Genomic DNA, 20,803 nt, shown 5'->3' with positions numbered 1-20,803 from the left:
TTGGCCAGTGGGACAGTGTGGTCAATTCTATGTGTACGACTCTAACATTGTTCACCTTTCCTTTTCAGTAACAGAGCAATTTCTGTGATTTTGCTAAATTTTTTAAGCAGTTTTCATTTTTTCTTTTTAACATCAAATAATTGCCCCCCCCCCCCACTTTCTCAACCTCGTCATCCTCTGCACATAAGGCTGTGATTGGGAAGCGAGGCTCATTATCATGACGTGTGATCAGCCGTGGGTGGGTTTTCTCTACACTGAGTAACGTACAGATGTCAGTTTTTATATTATTTGTATATCTTAGGCAGACAACGTGCAGTCATTCTGATTTACTGCAAACAACTTACTTCTTCAACATGTCGAGTATGTTTTGTGTTGCTCTGCTTTTTGTATGCTGAGGTCCGTAGACTGTGCTCTGAATTTCTAAACACTGAACAAATGTACAAAGAGGACAAACAAATGTTAGTAACATAGCTGTATGTGTATATATATATATATATATATATATATATATATAACGTCAGATCCGCATTAAATCCTTAAATGCATTACCTTCTTCAGGAGTTTATAGGCTTTGTGTATTTTCCCATCTGCTAAGCAAATGCCCCCCATAATACTAAGTACTTCCGCCAGGGGCTCACTTAAGTCAGTGTCAGAGCTCACAGCTCCACGAAGAAGCTTATACGCCTCCTGGAAACGATACGGATAAAGTATGGTTACATTATTTGCTGTATACACACATATATATATATATTCAGTTTCACGATTGCAGAAAGGGAGAACGCTCGTAATTTGGATGAAGAAAACAAGGTGCTTCCTGTGCTAAATGCAAACGGCGACTGGCTATTATGTGCTGTGTTTGATTGCTGCGTGTATTTTATTAAACTATAGATCCTGTTTATCTGAACAAAAGTATTTTCTCCACAAATGAGTACAGTACCCGCTAGAGATACCCATCTCTAACTCAGTATCTAAAGCCACCATGTCATTTTGTACTGTCCAAATTATTCAGGATACTAAACATGCATTCACCATACAACGTCTCCAAACAAATGTGGACGCGGCTGCGCATCTTTATAGCCCAGCTTGGGGTTCAACCATCCAGAACGTCATACAAGCAGGCAAGTGAAATGGCCATCGGAGCATGCAGCGGGCCATCTAGACCCCCCGGTGTATAGCCTGCCCCTTGTTTAAATCTGTGACTGGCGGTAAAGTTCTTTCCCAGAGGAGAACCTTTACTCCGAGAACCGGAGCATTTTTCCGTCTTATAGCCGCCTTTCGCTACGAGTAAGGAGGTAGTGCGGCCCAGGGGCGGCCAGGTTCCCGTTACAGCGACGGTTCTCCTTGAAGTTACTTACCTCTCTGTTTCCAATCTGGATAAGCCACTTGCTGAACTCCACGCGAGTATTTAACGTCTGCGGATCATTTGGCCCCAGAACGGCTTGAAACGCGTTCAGACTCTCTCTAAAACACTTCTCAGCGGCTTCTGGAATAAGGAAACAGAGAATAGATTAAACTACAGATTAACAGCCTCTAAACTTAAACATCCCCTTTGCTTATTTTTATTACATTTTATTTCTCAACATACCAAAAGGTATGTGGCTCTTTCACTGACCAGCATGACTTAGTTAACATGGGCAACCTTTCCTAAACAACTCTACCCCATCGTCAATAAACATTACTAGCATTTTCTTTACTAGAGGGAAGAAATGCTTTGGAGTTCTGGACCCCCCCAGACGTTGCAGGATGATGCACCCATTGAAGTTTCTTTATTCCGACCAATTTAATTTTTAAGTGGGACCGTACCGAGGATCAGCCACCGAACTCTAAATTTGAATCAGTTTGATTCCTTTTCATTCAAACTCATCTGATTTGTATATAAAAAGATTTGGCTCGTAACGAATCTCAACGTGGTCAACATCTCAGTGAATCTTATAGAGACCGCCGGTTTGACTTTTCTCACTTCGGTCTGTCCTGGAAACCAAGCTGAGTTTGAATGAGAGAGCGATAAGAGGTAGTAATAATATTATCGCCTGATACCAAAGATTGTATAACCTTGGCCACTCTCGGGAAATTTGTAGCCAACCGACGTGAAAGATCAAAGGAAAGGGCTATGATAACACCAGGGCCGTCCATGCCAAAGATGAAACCATTTTGGCTTCTGCATTACATTATATGGAGTGACATCTAATGTGTAAATGGGTTCTGTCCTTTGTCATTTAACATAAAGCCACCATGCTGTTACTTGCCGTCATACGCGGAGTTTGTGGAAGCCGCATATGCTTTAGCCAACAGCAGCTCCGTCTCCGCGGACTCGGTGCTGAATTTCTTGTACACTGCTTGAGAAATGGAATGAGCCTGTAGGAAAACATTACAGCTCGACGGTTACAGAACGGCTTTGTAGCACAAATCATTCCATCATTAGCCCACCTGTGGTCATGCAGTTGGATTATTGTTATTTTAGAGTTCACACTATGCTTGCAAACTGTATTAGGGGGTTCTATATTTATAAATCTGAAAACAGGTATATATATTTGAGTAAAATCACAAACTTTTACTCTTTGACTTTGACTCTTGTTATTGTACTATAAGGTACCTTGTATGATATTCAGCCGCAAACCTTTCTTCTGCAGTGAGAAGATAATTACATTAAGTGATTTAATAATAATAAGCAATTAACAAACTCGATACAAACGATGTATACGTGACAGATGAACATTACGACTCTCTCTGATAACACTTTGCATTATGAAGAGCCAGCCCTGCGGCTATCATCAAGGAGCTGATGGAAGGCGATCAGAGGAGCGAGTCCTCCGTTCGGGGATCGGACATGTCGGATGTTCAAAGGGAAGTCCAGTGGCGCCTGGACCTCCTAGGCAAAGACACCCCACGGGAAATGATCCAAAAAATAATCTCGGAGACAACACAGCTCCGAATGGCGGAGGTGAAAAATGCCGGCAAAACAATTGAATCCGGATATGGTGCCTGCCATGAGAAATTGCCCCACGTGGGGTTTCGAATGTTTGAAGACGGGAAGGAGGACATAGACAGCTTCCTGCAAGTCTTCGAGAAGCAGTGTCGACTACAAGGGCTGGAGGAAAGCTACTGGGTGACCGTCTTGGTAAGCCGTCTAAGGGCCAGAGCTGCCGAGGCATACTAAGTGGTACCGGAGGAAGAGAGCCGGGACTATGAACGGGTGAAGGAACGCTTGCTGGACAGGTGTGGCATCACCCCGGAGGCTCACCGGATCAAATTTCAGAATTTACACAGAAAAGAAGCTTAGCCGTTTACGGAATGGGTGCATCAACTGACCCGGGCAGCGGAAGGCTGGGTGACCGGCTGCCAGGTAGAGACAATTGATCATGTCATGCAGCTGATACTCCTGGAACAGTTGCCAATACCCGTCAAAGAATGGGTAAAAGATAAGAAACCCACGACCCTGGACAAGGCGGCGGTACCAGCGGACCAGTATATGGATGCAGGTGGCATCACTCCCCAGCGGCTGAGTACACTCCAGGGAGAAGGGGCAGTCGGCACTTCTCTCCAACGGCTGGTATGTTCATCGGGAGAGGCAGAGTTTGGCCGGGTGAGCACTGCACTTGTAGGGGCAATTGGGCTAGGGGACCAGTTGAGACGGGATGGACTGACTAACTTCAGAGTCAACCTGTCTGGGGTCTCCTCCTGTGTTAGTCTCTTTGCGATGGGGGAGAAATGTCACAGAAGCCTCCGTGCCATGGGCTCCTGCAGGGGACTGAGTGCCAGCCTCCTTACTACAGACTATGGGCCCTGGTGAAGAGTGCCATGTTATCCTTTTGTGTGTTATTAATAAAAATGTATTTTATTATTTCCTAACTGTTTACACAGCACACTAAGGTCTGGGAGATAATCTAATCAAGACAATGTGTATTCCTTATCTTAGTGGCATCTGTATCCTTTTGTATTGTTAATCCCTTTACTGCCCCTGTTGTCTCTGGGACGCAGATTAAGGGGGTTTGTATCCCATTATCTTGTTTTATGTTAATGTGCGTTTTGCTGGATATATCCAGCCGTCTGTGTCTAAAATAAATCAGTTCTCCTCTTGTTGTACCTAAAGACTAGTCTTGCCTGGTTATTTGGGTACTGGATAGCGATATCCCTTTACTTTGCTTGGGGATATTGCCTACAGATTGCAGGGAATTATTGTCCTGAAGGGAGAAGTCGCTCTTGGCGGAGAGGGACAACCTGAGGTCCCTGATCGGTCCGTCACAAACTGCAACACAATTGTACGAATAGAGGACGTTCTTACTATATGACCTTAAACTCCTATCTGAGAAGTAAGTTCCTCGCCTTCCTTGACTTAATGTTCCCAGCGATGTCCCCAGGCAGAATCAGGTGTAAAGAAGGACTGGAAAGGGTAACCATGAGACAGAAGAATGATTTGCCCTCACTCCTACCTGCAGTAGGTGCCCGATGGCAAGGTCATGCTTTTTCCTCATTTGCTCGGTCCTCGCCAAAACCTTGTAAAGATCGATCAGCTCGGGATCGCTGTCCCCCTTGGCAGAAACAACGAAACTCACAGCCTGCTCGAAATAAGTTGTTGCTGAACTTAGTTTCTGTTGAAGCAAACAAGCCCTTGAAATGAGACGGAAAATGAAAAAATAAATCACTAAAATAATGCTTAGTGTCCTAAAAACGATTCTCTGACACCCGGGAACAGTGAACTGCTCCTTAGGCTTATACAGGGGAGACGGCTTTCTTTCAATTCCCTGTAACTCAGCTTAGTAAATCCACCCCATATATATTTTATTTAAGTTTGGCTTGCTGGCTACTCATTGAGTCTGCCCACCAAATATAGGATTAAATAAGCATTTCATAGCAATGTCCCTTTTAAGATGTTTGAAAAGTTTTGATATAATAAAACAAGCGTCTCGTTTGATTATATTAACTGATAGGGAACATTTGGTGACATTTGAAGAAATGTCAAAAAGTACGTTAATAACGCCGCGTATCGCCAACAAAACCAAGAATATCAGAATCTTAATTGCAATGTTTGAAAGAATGCCAAAAACATAGATAAAGCCCCAAAGGAGACGACACGGTAACCCAGAGCCCTGACAAGCAAGAGAATAAATAACAGAAAGTTTGTTGACCTTAAGAAATGTGAAATCACTTTGTAAAACATCATTTATAGAGATGAAAAAGATACTTTCTGACGTACTTTCCCAGGGCGACGGCGACGTCCTTTTCTGATATTTTTAAGGTGACTGACGATTTCTCTTGTAGTTCATCCAATTCCTCCAGAATCTTCTCCACTTTCTGCAAGCTGAGGGAAGACTCCTTTCCAGTAGGACAATAAGGAAAATATATCCTTGGCTCGTAGCTTTTTATAAATCTGAATCCACGATGACTTTGTGCGGTGGACAAGGGAGATAATCTCAAAGCGAAAAGCAAGGCTTTCGTAATGTTCAGCACCCTAACAAAGGGTTAAATCTGTACCTATCTATAGCAGGAGAAGCCAACAGGCTGCTATCTAGATGTTGTGGAGCTCCTACTCCTATAATGCTCAGCAATCTTTTTTTAAAGGATGTGTAGCCTGTCGGTTTCGGTCAGTGGTATGTGTAGGATTTCCGTCCGCAGGACTTTTTCTAAGGGGCGGGGGGGAAATATCCTCCCCACCTTTCCCCTCTACCTCCTCACCATACCTGGGAACTCTACGAGTTTGCCCCAGAGATTGCCGGGTGAGCATCGCTTTTCCGGGTCAAGACCCGAATCCTCCGGGTCACGGGAGCGGGGTGTTTCCCGCTGCCGTCGGTAGGAACTCCTACTGACATCAACGAGACCCCCCCCCCCCCCCCGATGTCAGTGGGACCTTCCACTGCCATCAGTGTGCAGTCCTGGCCGCGTCCCGCAAGGAAACGCTCTGGGTAGCCGGAGCCCAGAAGTTCCCAGGTATGCTCCTCACCTCCTCCCCATTGCCTACCTTTGTTGGCTCAGTAGAGGGGTTTTCTGGTGGGGGGCCAATGTTAGTTCCCCGTTTATCAGAATAATTCTTTGACCGTGGCAGTAGTAACTAGCACCTACCTGCTCAACATGAGAATGTTAGTTTACAATAGCTGGAGTGGGAAGGATTCGCCATAACTACCCCAGTCTACAACTCAGATGGCATCTGTGCCTGCGACTGAAGGGGAAAACTGCCCTGTTTTGCCCCCCTACCGACAAGTGCCAACGGGTATGTCTACAGCTTTGTGGGGGTCCTAATGAGATCAAACCCAGTTCAAATATAATAAACTGGGCTTGGGATTCTATAAATAGAAATCAACCGAGAAGTACACAGGCAGATCTCCATATAACAGTCCGTCGAGTCCACTTACACAGACTCACACTCACATCACGCCACCGCTCTCACCGTTCTCACGTTAACTCATTGTAGACTTTTGTTGTGTTTTTTAAAAGTAAATATAATGTGGCCCTATGTGTCATTCAAGATCATATCGTTATGGAGCTGCCATGTAAAATCTCCTTATACCGCCCTATGTAAAGCATACTAGATCATATAACGTATACCGTGCTGCTTAGTGAACTCACATCCATTAGGCAGTTACTGTAGACATTACGGCTTCTTGTCTGATGAGGAATACTAGGCTTTCAGTGCGGAGGACTATCTGTGGATAAGCCAGCCGTCCCTCCAGCCGCATTGGATTTACATACATAAAGCGTATGTACGTAGGCCATGTCTGTTGAGCGCAGCGGCAAACCCCCCAGATCTACCTCTCTATGGGCTTGTTTGAAAGGATATTTATTCTCCAGCAGGTGAGCCATCCCAAGAGTATAGTAGATCGTCACCAGAGTCTCTAGTATTTCTCTCTTTTCTTCCACGGACTTTGTCATATCCACCCCTCTCAGGAGAATAGTTTTCGCGGACTCAGCATGTTGTCGGGCCTGTGCCGGCAGCTCTACAGAGACAGGAAATCGATTGCAACTGATAAGTGTTCGGCCAAGGATCTCTATTATATGAGGACACCTGGCGGGGGATATCATGCATTCTAAGTTAATATTCAGCCTTTCCATACTCATCCAGAGCAATATATACAGCTCTTATATACAGGACAGACAGTATAACTCGATTACAAGCTGGCATGTACCGTTCTTATCTAGCTGGGGGAATGTAACTCCATGTTATTCTGGGCAGCTCTGATCACCTACCCTTCTCATACAACTTACGGGGTTTTTATCATACGACTCAGCATGAGAACGCTTCCCGTGCGTATGCCTGTATACTAATGATTATTAGTGATCCATTTCCCCCAAATGCAGACTGAAGAGACACTTAATTATGTATAAAGAGCAATAATAGTACCAAAGTGGTAAATGTTTGGTAAAATGTTGATACATAACCCGAGTGATTGGTGATTAGTGACAATATGTACGTGAATACGACCAAAAGTGCCGGGTAACTTTGGGCCCATGAAACACAAAGCACATCGCAGGCCTCAAGGATACTTTGCATTGTATTATACCATTATATGCCATCTATTATTACCATATATATATATATATATATATATATACATACATTACGCATATTATATTTAGTTGCCCTTACGAAAAAAATTACTGCAGTTTTTCTGAAGTAATACTGCAGTTTTTTGGACATGAAAAAACTGCAATACTGCTCATTTACTGCAGTTTTACTGCACTTTTTTTTTATATTGCAAACCTACAGTTATACTTCAATGTACTGCAGCTTTATTGCATTTGTACTTCCTTACAAAAATAACTGCAGTAAAACTGCAGTACAGTGAAGTACAAATGCAGTAAAACTGCAGTAAATGTGTCCAAAAAACTGCAGTATTACTTCAGAAAAGTAAGGGTGGGCAAAAGGCCAGAAGTCTATCTTCCAGGCAGCGTTTACTTCGGGGTCTAATGACGTTCCCTAAACCTCTCTCTTTATATTTACACAGTAACCTTTTATATAACATTGTCAAGTCTTACACTAGCACTGATCAATATGTGTCAAAGATGTCATTCTACAGGTGGATATGAATATTTTCAGCCGTTATAAAAGTCAGCTCCGTCCATCTCTATTATATAAAAACATTTATCGTCCACATTATTGTCATTATTATCTCATAGAACATTGTAATTAAATGGGGTTCCAGGTTGTTAGAAGGAGTTGCCTAAAACCAGGAGCCATGGATGGTGCAAATAAAACTGAACAGGACCTTACAACTTGTACCTCTCCTACTAGTGATCTATTCCTCCCTCCTCTAGATTGTAAGCTTTGTGTTAAAGCACCATAAGGCTAGATGGCAGCTCACGGGCCGGGTTCTCAACTCCTGACCTGTCTGTATACATTAATGTATATTTGTTATGTGTATGTTAACTGACCCATTTAAATTGTAATGCGTAATTTGTTGGTGCTTAATAAATAAAATAATAATATTGTCTCCCTTGTTATGAGCCTTGGTGACGATATCCCTCAATGGAATGATTAAAACAAAATAAATTAATGTAAAAAATATATAAAGCAAACTATGGGCAAGATGCCATATCCACCATCACACACACTGGCGATAACATATACATTTTATGCAGTTTATTCGAATCATCTTACCCCTGAAAGTAAGGTAACTGTGGGCAAGATTTGCAAACGCTTGGGCAAGTCTCCAATGTCCATCCCCGTAAAGAATTTTGTTTAAGGCGACACATCGGATGAACTCTTTGTTTGCTTCGATGAACTGTAGGAAAACAGTGAGAAAAAGTTACTGAAACTACCTATGGTTTCATAGATCATTTTAAAATAAAGCTATTTTAGCTCTGTGATTCTTCAAACAGGAAAACAAAACCTTCAGTCTGATAGAAGCTCACCCCATCCGCCATGTTTTCCCGAGGCAGGTATCATTTTTGCATGTTACCCGGCAGTGTGTGGGATGTATAACCAGATACTTGCTTTCCATGAGTCTATACATCCCTCACACTGCAGGGCCCAGTTATTACACATGTCTTGGAAATCACGCCAGTGTTATAATGTATACTTTTTATGGTTGGCTTTGTCGGCTGGAATTCTCTATTGGCGAAACATATTAGTGTTGGGTTGTATGGAGAAGGAAAGACACTCACTTGATTTTCCTGGATGAAATGCTCGGCCATTAGCTGTGCGTTAGATAATTTTTCTGCCGGCGATGAAGAAGCGTCCAAGTAACGGGCTCGTCCCCTGCTATGTCTGTAAGACCTCCGGCTGCGGTTTGACGTGTCGCTCTCAAGCTCATCTGGTCCATGTGGAGTAGACGCCGTCTTAGGAGTGCTGTGTAAGAACATACAATAGTCATTTCAAACACAGTAATACAACGAGAAGGCCACATACCGTAGCATGAAGATATGTTTTACGATCTGTCCATAGCACGTGGAAACATTTGATGGCACATAAGACCCATTTGGCCTGTCTTGTCTCCCTGTTTTTCCTGATGTAAAGACTCAAATCTTAATCAGTCCTTGGTCTCATGTTCAGGATGGCTTTATGCCTACCCCAATCATGTTAAAGCTCCCTCAATGTATTACCGCTTCTGGTTGAAGGCTGTTCCACTTATCTACCACCATCACAGTAAAATGAAACTGGGAAATATGTTGCAAGAGAAGGAAAATTAAACCGTACTGCTTAAGAACTATGTCGCACATAAAGCGTTTTAATTCTCTACCTCCTGTGAATTATTATTTATTGATATACTGTATATACGCTATATATGTATATATATATATATATATATATATATAGTGCCATCATATGCTGTAGTGTTGTATAATGGCTAAACAGGACAGAAAATTGAGAGGATTAATGTAAATTCGATGAATTCCGAATCAAGCCGCTCACTATATTATATGCCCGGCCCATGTGTTGGTGGCACGTGCCCGGTACATGCAGACTGACCACAATCTAAAAGAGATCTCTTAAAACTGATGCTGACATCTGAGGACATAATATCAAGGTTTTGTTGTAGAATATTCTTCATTTAATACATGTTTTTGTTACAGAAAAGTACCGTATTTTCCGGCGTATAAAACGACTTTTTAACCTGTGAAACTCTTCTCAAAAGTCGGGGGTCATCTTATACGCCGGGTACTGAAACTTACCGAGCCAGACTGGAGAATCACGATTCCCCACAAGGCCCCTAAAACTGTAGCGTATCTCTAGGGGAGGGGCGAGCGGAGAAGCCGCCTCCCCTGGGCCGGTCTTCAGGGCCACGCCGAGGTAGGTGCCCAATGAGCGGGGCTGGTTGTGGAGATCACGACCTCCCTCTAACTAGCCCAGCTTTAGGGAGCTCAAGGTCTGGCACTTCAGACCTCGGCTTCCATGCTCCCTAATCAGTGCGCGCCGGCTATTGATGCCGAGCGTGGGGATGACGTCATGTCCCGGCGTTCGGCATCAATTGCCGGCGCGTAGTGATGAGGGAGCAGTAAAGCAGAGGTCTGAAATGACAGACCTCGCGCTCCCACAACTGGATGGAAGACAGAAGATGAGAAAGGTAAGAAATGGGGAGAAAGGGGTGTAAGTGCAGTGTATGTGTATATGTGTGTGTGTAAGGTCAGTGTATGTGTATGGTCAGGTGTGTGTAAGAGCATTGTAGGTATTTGTGTGTTTGTAAGCTGGTGTGTATATATATATATATATATATATATATATATGTGTGTGTGTAAAGGCAGGGGTGTGTGCTGAGGGAAGTGTATAAATGTGTATGTATGGACAGGCATATGTTAGTATGTGTAGATATATATATATATATATATGTGTGTGTGTGTGTAAGGGCAGTGTATGTATGTATATGTCTGTGTAAGGGCAGTGTATGTGTATATGTGTGTTTGTAAGCTGGTGTGTACGTGTATATGTGTGTAAAGGAAGGGGTGTGTGAGGGCAGTGTACGTCTATACATGTCTGTGTGTGTGTGGACAGGCGTATGTTAGGGAGAGCTGACCCATCCAATCCAAGCAGGCTTTGTATACAACAACCAGCCAATCACAAGTAAGGTACATCGCTTGCCCTGATTGGCTGGTTGTTGTATACTGGGTAGAGGGGTAGTCTTATACGGCGAGTATAGCCCAAATTTTAACTGGAAAAGTTGGGGGTCGTCTTATACGCCCAGTCGTCTTATACGCCGGAAAATACGGTACATAATTCTGGACTGGGGATAACAAGGTGGTCCTGGCACTTTAAGGTTTGGGGACGCCTGATGATCATGGCTGGGAATTTTGTAAATCATAGCTGGTCCTCGAAATATTAACTCTTAGCGCATCTATTTATTAATTCGCCAAATGGCTCTAATACCGGCCCTTGTGGAAACCTTCTTTGAGTGTGTCGGGGGTTACATGGAGAGAGAGAGAAGTGACTGAGGTGTCTAAATCCACAGAACTGTGGTTCTCCAAGATGTTTGGATAAAACCTACCTGCCGAGTTCCTTTAAAAACCATGTGCAAGTCTACCTACGCAAACTGTTTTGAAAGCAAAGGGCGGTTGCACCAAATATTGATTGGATTTAGATTTTTCTTCTGTTCACTGATAAAAAATAAACCATTGACTTGTCTATTTTTGAATGCATTTTACTTATTTCATGGTGTTTTTTCATACCTGCCTAAAACATTTGCACAGTACTGTATATGATCACGGCAGTGTAGGATAGGAAGGAGTCAGCTACGGACTATAAATGTGCGGCGAGGTATATCCAGCCGGTCGCCGCACTTTACAGCATGTGAGTGAGTAGCGGGTGCATTTGGCGGCGTGCCAGATGGGTCTGAGCGTGAGTATAGACCCATGGTTTAAGCCACACACATCGGTAGTTTATTAGATATACTTACATGCACTGGGGGCCGAGACCTTCATACGTGGAGTCTGTAGGAATACTGATCGGAACGGACTGCATCTCTTCCTTCAGTGAGAAGTTAAATATGTTTCATATGTATGTATAGTTTCATTATACATCATGACGCTCATATAATCCTCCCCCGCCAATTCTTTTTTAGGTTTATTAAAGTCCATATAAAGCATGCAAGAGAATACAAAATATATGGTAAATGTGGAAACGGGAATTCAATGTTCATAGAGAAAAGGTTTCAGTAAAATGACTCTGTTCTCTTTATTCGTCCAGTTGATAGAATTTAACGCGGTGCTCAGAAAAATAACAACTGCTCTTTTCTCTCTAAATGGTTTATTATTCATCTACAGCACTACCACCCCCATCACTCTGAGCAGTGGGTATGAAAATTCTAAGCAGCAGACTGAAGTAATCCTAAATATATATATATATATATATATATATATATATATACTGTGTGGATATGTGTGTGTTATATATATATATATACTGTGTGTGTATATGTGTGTGTTATATATATATATATACTGTGTGCATATGTGTGTTATATAAATATATATATATATACTGTGTGTATATGTGTGTTATATATATATATATATATATATACTGTGTGTATATGTGTGTTATATATATATATATATACACTGTGTGTATATGTGTGTGTGTTATATATATAATGTGTGTATATGTATGTGTTATATATATTCTGTGTGTATATGTGAGTATATTGTGTGGAATCTGGATGAATATTGTGCCATTTATCCTAGTTTTTCCTCTCGCCATTCACTACTGATTATGTTGATGAGAAATCATACCTCTCAAACTCGGCACACGGGTAAAAATTCGCGGTCCACGAACGAATCCACGAGGCTCCAACACACAGGACGCATCACTATAGCAACGGAGAATAGCGGCCCATAGGAAACCATGACAACGGGGCGGCGCTTTGCTGACGTAACTACAACCGGATTCCTCCATCGCCATCTTTGGTGTGGGAGATGGAGACGTTGTGCCAGTACGTAGCAGCGCATGGGGGTACATCCCTATACTGACAGCCAATGAGTTACTGGGTGATGCTGACGTAAATTTATTTCCCTACAGATCTGGAAGGGGTCCATAGATCGCAGGACGCGCTGTTTTGGAGAGTTATGTACTAAGTATGCTACAATTCCAATGCCAATCATCTCAGAGCTCTACAGCCCTAAAAGTTACAATACTGTGCATAGAAACAGCAGCAAGTAAATAAATGAAACAGAAATAAATACCATGCAATATTATTATTTGAATCAATAAATCACAAAGTCACATTAACCCCTTCGAGACAAAGGCTGATTTTACTTTTTGTACCCTTTGTGACAATGGCCTTTTTAACATTTCTGCGCTGCTTGTGTTTAGCTGTAATTTTCTTCTTTCCCGTTTACTGAACCCACACACATTAGATATTGTTTTTTTCAGGACAAGAAGGGCTTTCTTTAGATGACATTGTTTTGATTGTATCATATTATTTACTATTAAAAAAATTATAAAATATGGTGAAAAATTTAGAAAAAAATGACTGTTTCTAACTTTTAGTTGAAAAATCTTTTACTCAGCTATAAAAGGTAATGAAAAAACCTGCTAAATAGATTCTACTATTTGTCCTGAGTTTAGAAATACCCAATGTTTTTATGTTTTTTTGCTTTTTTCTACCCATTATGGGGCAATAAGTACAGGTAGCGTTTTGCTATTTCAAAGCCATTTTTTCCAAATCTGGTAATTCTTCCCCTCATGTGCCATTTCGGGTATCTTTGAACCCGGCCAATGCAATTTACCCCATCAAGTCATATATTTTTGAAAACTAGACAGCCCAGGGTATTCCAAATGCTAGTATTTTAACTCTTTCCATGCACCATATCTACCACCAGTCTTTGTCAAACTTTATGGTAGTCATTTTTTTGCATTTGTTTTGTCATACACATTTTACTTCAGGTATGAATTAAAATGTTCTAGTTTATGTCACTATCACAAAACACCCCAATATGTGTTCAGCAACATCTCCTGAGCGCAGCGATACCCCACATGAATGATTTTGCCTGGCTGTTTGGGGGCAAAAGGGCCACATTTGGGGCATGTGCATTTTTCAATGTTGAACTTTGGCATTTGGGGATCCACTGCCCATGCCCTATTTGGTACATCTTTGAGCCGGGCCATTTCAGTGTGCCCAATAAACCCATATATTTTTGAAAACTAGACACCCCAGGGTATTTCAAATGCTAGTATTTTAACTCTTTCCATGCACCATATCTACCACCAGTCTTTGTCAAACTTTGTGGTAGTCATTTTTTTGCATTTGGTTTTCCACACACATTTTAATTCAGGTATGAATTAAAATGTTCTCGTATATGTCATTATCACAAAACACCCCAATATGTGTTCAGCAACATCTCCTGAGTACAGCGATACCTCACATGAATGATTTTGCCTGGCTGTTTTGGGGCAAAAGGGCCACATTTGGGGCATGCGCTTTTTTCAATGTTGAACTTTGGCATTTGGGATCCACTGCCCATGCCCTATTTGGTACATCTTTGAGCCAGGCCATTTCAGTGTGCCCAACAAAACCATATATTTTTCAAAACTAGACACCACAGGGTATTTTAAATGCTGGTATTTTAACTCTTTGCATGCACATATTTTACCACCAGCATTTTTTCAAAGTTTGCAGTAATATTTTTGTGTGTGTATTTTTCCCACACACACCTACTTTATGTATGAATTTACAGCTCCTGGTATATGCCGCTGTCACACGACACCCCATAATGTGTTCAGCAACATCTCCTGAGTGCAGTGATACCCCACATGCATGGGTGTGTCATTTTTGGGGGGAACTAAAAGGCCACATTTGGTACGTGTGCATTTTTCTAATTGGAAATTAGATGTGTGGTCATCCTCCCCCCCGTGTTAATTGGGACGTTGTTGAACCTGGCCCATTCAATTTACCCCATCAAATCATCCATTTTTTAAAAGTAGACACCCCACGGGCATTTAATATGCCAGTATTTTAACTCTTTCCATGCGAGAATTGTTTTAAGCTAATATGCTAATTTTAGGACTTGCTCACAAAAATATATTTTTTATATATATATATATATTTTTTTTATTTTTTTTAAAAAAAAATTTAACATTTTTTTTCAACTTGGAGGTTCCCCTGATAGTGACATCAGTGGGAAATGATTTTTACATTTTACTGTTTTTTTACTATTTTTTTCTAATTATTATTAATTTTATTTTATTTTTTAATTTATTTTTACTAATCACACTGTGATTAGAAAGCTGGGCTCCATTGACTTGCATGGTGAATGCAGTACCTGTATTCAACCTGCAAGTGGAGCCAAAGTTCTCTAGATGGTCTGGACTATCTAGCGAACTTTTAAAATTTGTGGTTCCTGTTACAGGACGGCGGCCATCTTCCTTGATGGCGAAGATTGCCGGCAGCTGCGGCTGTGACCGCTCTCCGGAGCGGTCACAGCCCATCAAAAGGTTAGTGTTTGGTGTCGCTGGATGCCTCCTGATCGAGGCATTCCAGCGACACCATTTAAGTTTAGGAGGCGATCGTCGATCGCCTCCTAAACGCTTTTAAAACGGGCGTCCGCCGCCATACAAAGTATGGCGGATGTTGACGCCCCGTGGAGGGGCCAGAGATGGCCCCTTCGTGCCGATCGCGGCGTTGCTGAATGCCTCGAGGTCGAGGCATTCAGCAACGCTTTTTGGGTGCAGAAAGCGATAGTAGATCGCTTTCTGCACCCGTTTAAAGACGTGCCGGTCCTGGCACGTCAATTGTCGTAAAGCACATGCTTTTCCGTGCCGTGCCAGGACCGGCAATTGTCATTAAGGGGTTAAATGCCTGGATAAAGCCACGCCCCGACCACACCCACTAAATCAAAAGTGTCCCACTCTGCCCATGTGGAGCCGGACATAGGGCTTTCTATGAGGATGTATCTACAACTATGGCAATTCCACCTGGCGCCACACGGGGGCAGTAGCTACATATGTTAAGACAATCAAATAGTAAAGCGAGCGCCGTTTTCTGGGGCAACTTGAATAAAGATGTTTTTTGGTACACAGTCCTATTTTGGGGTATCCATATTACTTTGTACATCGGCTCAGCACCTGTACCTGGGAACTGCAACTATATTAATAAATGTTCAAATAACAAAAAAAACTAAACAATAGAATCCAAAGATACCGTGGAAGTAGGGTGACCGCGTCGGCCATGTTTTCCGGACCCCACATAATTTCGACATATTGCACGGCTGGAGACATTGTATCAGGTGAAAACGGCCACACCACACAAGTTCGCTTTTAAGTGATATCAGCAAATATTCATCAAAAAAATTAAATTATCTAAACTAAACAAAAACATGGAGGGAGTTGGTATTCACTAGCTTTGTTAGACAGAACGTCCAGTGCGTTATGGCTAAAGTAACAGGGAACCGGCATGTGTGATATTTGGATTGTGAGGAATGGGTGTTGAGCAGGCTTTTGTCTCTCGCCGCAGAAGAGCAGGAATTCCGTGAAGTTTTGCACGAATGTCCGTTAGTTCCCGGTTTGTCCGTTAGTTCCCGTTCCCCCCCGTGTGATTTGCATGCACTAAATCCAGCATTCGCTACAGTTGTGTGTCGCCAGAGTGCTGACACTACGGAGGGTGTTAGCGTGAGCTGCCATCAGACACGCCGTATGTAAAGCCAGAGTATTGTCACAAATACACGAGCATTTAGCTGTTTTTGTGCCAATACATGGCTTGCGTAAGGCCGTTGGATGCCATTTGCGGCATAAATATTGACGTCATTACACTGCATGCCCCGTCAGCGTTATGCAATCGTGCCATGTTGCAATCTGCAAGTGGCTTCCAGGCAGGGCTGGCGATGTCACGGTGGTCCTGGCACTTTAAATCCAGCGGCCACCTCTTGACCTCATTGCTGGATACGCTCTACCTTTTTATGCTCATGTAGTGTGTGTGGCCAGGCATTTCCAGACGCTGGCCAAAGGCTCAGCGCCGGGTCTGCCGCTCGAGCATCTTCCCGGTGTGCCAGGCGGCAGGCCACGAGAACTAGCTTCCCAAACAGCAGAGCATCATGGGTAGGCGAGTAGATGCGTGACACACAAATATATGTAACTTTTACTACTTACGAAACTTTTTGCAACAGGTATTATATATATTCCCTATGACTATAACGAAATGGTCAAAAGGTTTGTACCGTGTTAGCCGTCGAAAAACAGGGAAAAAAGTAAAATGACATCATCTATTGGCTGATAGTCAGATTGCAAGCTCGGTCTTATGGCTCACAGGGCGTTTGTTAGTCCAAAGTCTTAATTTCTGGCATTCAGTGCATTCCGCGCATGGTCTGGCTAGACATGACTTTCATCTTCATACTGAGCACTTCAAAGACCAGCGACTGTGTTTCAGGACCCATTTAAGATGGATTTACGAAGCGTAACAATTACCAAGATCGTTTCGGAGCAGCGTTTCTTTACGGAAGGACTCCGAGCTGAGCTAAAGATGTGAGCTGATCGTGTAGAGATGCCTAGAGGCTCATGTATAGAAACTGATCCAATCTGCAGGAACATTGCATCAGTTGCTATGGAGATAAGACAACTTTTCAAACTTTGCACCACAATGACCTTTTGTACACAACCCCTCGGTTTACGTCAGCATAGGGAACGGGATCAATTTCTCAAACAGAAAAAGCACTGTTCTTTTTTAATTATTATTATGATCTTTTATTTACATAGCGCCGGCAATTTACCGTATATTCAAGGGGTATGACAAGACGAGAACTGACAAACCGATACATTAGGTGGAGAGGCTCTGCTCGCAAGCTTACAATCTTTAGGGAATGGGGTGACAAACATAAAGTCAGTCCTTGGTCCTGAGCCTTATGTCTATCCCATGCATGTTTAAATTAAATCCTCTCCCCCACTGTATTAACCTCTACCACATCTGCCGGGATGCTGTTCCACTCTTCTACTGCCCTCTCGGTGAACTTAAACCTTCTTACATTGCATCTGAGCTTCCGATCCTCTAGTTCCAGATTTAGTTTTAAGACAACACGATGTCTTAACGATCTAGGTTACAATACTTGCGTTCAAGTGCTCTGTAACCTGCCATTAGAACCTTAATCGCCATTTAACTTGTGGGATCTCTTTACAGACTCATCCATTAAAACCCGAAAGGCGGTTTGGAACAGAGGCATCGACCGACGTTATGTCAATAAAAGGGCAAAGATGAAACTTTGGAATTCCTTAACTTTTTTATTTCTCCAACAATATGTTTTTCCGCATACATTTTATAATGTAGAGAAACAATGGGAAATACAATGTAAACATCACATTAGAAGAATGTCAATTATGTTTAATAAATACGTATACGGAAACAAATGGACCCCTGTAATGATGGGGGGTCCATGATATGACGCACAGGTACAACTCATCTGGCTGCGATCAGGGCAAGATGTAGCAATTATAATGGGGTTTTTATCACCATAGCAACCAATGCGATGCTCCTGCTTTTGCTATAGCGATAAGTGTGTTTCAGACTTTTGCCCCAAATCACTTTATTCTTTTTAGACAAAAAGCCCCTTTTGTATTTATCTTTAATAGGACCTGAATGTTTCGGAGGGGTCTGTATCAATAGAATTAATATGACTTCAGTAAAAAAAAAGGTATATATATATTTTTTTAAATATAATGATGCAACGTGAAATTATTTTGGTTTTTAATTTGGATTAAAAAAATTTGAGATATTCCATATGTGAATAATAAAAAAAGAATGATTCCCATATAAAATAACAGAGCAGTAGGCAGAAAATAGAACTGCCATTTAATCCAATTTATAAAAAATACGCTACTTGAAAATAATAAAATAATATCTTTGATGAATGCTCAGTATACCAAACAGGGTGTTAACATTGTCTTAGTGATTTATCCGTATTATAAAATAAAATGAAATTACGCAATAAATATAAATATAAACAATAAAAAATATTTTTATACGTTTAGAGTCCACAAAAGTGAACCGGGAACATTCTGAACAAAACTTAAGGTGGTTACGTCCAAAATAATTTTAATATGCGGCCCAACTTAACGGAACGAAAAACGAAAAAAATGTCATTGTAATTTATTGATTTATATAGCGCCATCATATTCCGCAGCGCTGCACAAAGCTCAGCCATCATTCTATTGCCAGTCTGGTTTTAGTCCTATACATTGCAGATACACCTAGATAAGTTTAATAGCATAGCATTTAAGAGGTTAATGTGGAGTCTTAACATACTTGGGATAAAACCATCTGAATTTACAAACTTTCTGTTCTTTTTTTTTATTATAAGAATATTAATATTTCGGTGCTTGAGTTAGTAGCCTCAGAAAAGGTCAGTTACAGATATTTACCATGTCAACCGCGGAAATTTCTGTTTTATATCTGTAAGCAGAAGTGCTTTTTAAAGTTAAGATGTCTTTTTCTTTTAAAAACTGTCTAAACTGGTTAACATGGCATATCTGGATCAAACATAATATTTACACATTGCCATATCACATTTGTTTGTGAATACTTGCGATGAATTGGCGAGAATGCGTTGTGTGTCCGGTTAATTAACCTAGAATCGCTTTCCTTGCTGGGTTATGTGACTATAAATAAAGGCTTCTTGTCTGACAGGGAGCTTTCAATGGCTTTTAGGCTGTCGGAGTAATTATCATTTTGGTCCAACAGATAATATATATACGTAAATGAGACATATTCTGTAACCCCGTGCTAGCCCAGAGCAATAAATTACCTTTTTGTGATCGCATTTAGCCATTCGTGGGGACCTGCTAGATATCTCGGTGATCATGATCGGTACGGAGACCTTTCAGCTGCTTCCAGCTTGGCTCCTATCATGGGCACCGTTGGCATTTTTCCAGGGAGGTGCAAAATATTACCCCTATCCATGGGGCATGGCATATACAGAATAGGGTGGCATTATCAAGAAAATTCTAGGGGTGGCAAGTGCCCCTTCCTTTTCCTTACTGTGGATGCCCATGAGTCCTCCACCCCTGACAAGTCAGGTATTAGGCTTCAGGCCACACCAGTTTGCCCAGCCTTATGTTCAAGACATACACTGTATCATGTTGCAGTTCCACATGTCTATTATCACACCGAGAATTGACTTCTTTGTCAGTGTTGGGTGGACCCAGATATGGTCATGATGTTGGTTCTGCTGTTTTATAAAGTGAAAGCTACACTGAATGGCTGGCTTTATGTGCAGACTTTCACCCCTATTAGATTAATACGTTCATCATGCTAATGATCCTTTATTCAATAATATTTACATCTCAGATGTTTTGGTTGTTCTTGTGGTGGAGCTTTGGGATGGAATTCCCATTGAGCCAGCTTTGCCCATTGGATATAGTTGCCCCGTATACATATGTATCCCTTAAGATAGACATTGACGGTAGGTCTAGTGTGAATATTCTTACTGATGTCTACGAATGATAACGTACGGTTCATAATGTACTGTGCAGTCCACCATTTCCTATAACTTAGACAAGGAACCTGATTTACATCAGTTAAGGCGGCACGCTTAGGAAGAATAATTAAAAAGTACAAGAAAAAAATCAGATTTCATTACAATTTGTATGAATAAAATTACTAGAATATTACTAGTACTGCTATAGTAACTAGGATGTATGTTCTCCTGAATACAGGCTACAAAATCTAATAAATTCTTATCATTTTAATACATTTTTGAAACGGAACTATTCTAACCTAAGCTTCCCGAAGATCCGGGAGACAATTGGAAGAAAACTATTAGGGTTCATAATAAAAAGTTCAATGCAAACTGTGGTTTCTTATCAAAAAATATAAAATACATAATTTTCTGATACAGAAGAACTCAAAACGTTTAAAATCCAGCATATCTGATGCATTTCCTGGAAGGATAAGTAATACTA

Source organism: Sceloporus occidentalis, unplaced genomic scaffold (genome assembly GCF_023333645.1).
Source record: "Sceloporus occidentalis isolate IW3139 unplaced genomic scaffold, rSceOcc1.0.p SCAF_101, whole genome shotgun sequence".
Lineage (NCBI taxonomy): Eukaryota > Metazoa > Chordata > Lepidosauria > Squamata > Phrynosomatidae > Sceloporus > Sceloporus occidentalis.
The sequence above is the reverse complement of the archived record's forward strand: the minus strand, read 5'-3'. Positions refer to the sequence as shown.